The sequence below is a fragment of the Oncorhynchus keta genome, chromosome 1 (assembly GCF_023373465.1).
Source record: "Oncorhynchus keta strain PuntledgeMale-10-30-2019 chromosome 1, Oket_V2, whole genome shotgun sequence".
Taxonomy (NCBI): Eukaryota; Metazoa; Chordata; class Actinopteri; order Salmoniformes; family Salmonidae; genus Oncorhynchus; species Oncorhynchus keta.
Window position 1 is genome coordinate 1,997,592 of NC_068421.1, and position 1,259 is coordinate 1,998,850.

Below are 1,259 nucleotides of genomic sequence, written 5' to 3' on the forward strand. Positions count from 1 at the left end.
AAAAATTATACAATAAATTATTTTTTCAACCCGAGACTCATTGGTCTTGGCTCATTTTCTGTGAAGAACATGTAAATAACTAACGTTCATTGAGTGGACACTGTGCACTCCCTTAAAGGCATGTTGTTTGGGTCCACTGGACCAGAGGGTAATACAATTGTGGAAAAGTGTGTGTGTAGGTGAAAACAAGTCTAAAATAAAACAAAGGTTTGCTGTGTGCCTTCACTCTGTCTTCCTCCTCCCTGGGCCTGCAGTTTCAACATAGCACCAAGAACCTGTCTTTCTGCCCGTCTGTCTTCCTCCTCCCTGGGCCTGCAGTTTCAACATAGCACCAATAACCTGTCTGTCTGCCCGTCTGTCTTCCTCCTCCCTGGGCCTGCAGTTTCAACATAGCACCAAGAACCTGTCTTTCTGCCCGTCTGTCTTCCTCCTCCCTGGGCCTGCAGTTTCAACATAGCACCAATAACCTGTCTGTCTGCCCGTCTGTCTTCCTCCTCCCTGGGCCTGCAGTTTCAACATAGCACCAAGAACCTGTCTTTCTGCCCGTCTGTCTTCCTCCTCCCTGGGCCTGCAGTTTCAACATAGCACCAATAACCTGTCTGTCTGCCCGTCTGTCTTCCTCCTCCCTGGGCCTGCAGTTTCAACATAGCACCAAGAACCTGTCTGTCTGCCCGTCTGTCTTCCTCCTCCCTGGGCCTGCAGTTTCAACATAGCACCAATAACCTGTCTGTCTGCCCGTCTGTCTTCCTCCTCCCTGGGCCTGCAGTTTCAACATAGCACCAAGAACCTGTCTGTCTGCCCGTCTGTCTTCCTCCTCCCTGGGCCTGCAGTTTCAACATAGCACCAAGAACCTGTCTGTCTGCCCGTCTGTCTTCCTCCTCCCTGGGCCTGCAGTTTCAACATAGCACCAATAACCTGTCTGTCTGCCTGTCTCCCACATTTCTCACACTCTTTACCCTTTGTAGTGTGTGAAACTACACAGTGTCTAGCGGGAACCTCCACAATGATATTACAATACATTGTAAAAAAAAGTATTTTCCCACAATCTACCCCAGCCAGGTGCAAATTGGGGGAGGGACACAATAAATAAATAACTTTGCATGTGTGGCTCCTTACCACAATCAATCAGTATGGCAAAAAAAAAAAATTGCTCAGAGAGCCTGATAAAAAAAAAAAAATGCAGAGAAAAAAGCTAGTGTGGAAGGAGAGTCTTCCACTTTGGAAGATGAAGAACTTTCCAAATATGAGGATCATGTAAG

General features: G+C 47.4%; 1 long non-coding RNA gene across 1 annotated transcript; it reads right to left on the reverse strand.

Moving 5' to 3' along the window:
* Positions 1-275: 275 nt before the first annotated feature.
* On the reverse strand, positions 276-557 carry LOC127906308 (uncharacterized). The gene is made up of 3 exons (XR_008060860.1): positions 532-557; positions 404-419; positions 276-291 (listed from the first exon to the last, which is right to left on the reverse strand). It is a non-coding gene; the product is annotated as an uncharacterized LOC127906308 (long non-coding RNA).
* Positions 558-1,259: the final 702 nt, after the last annotated feature.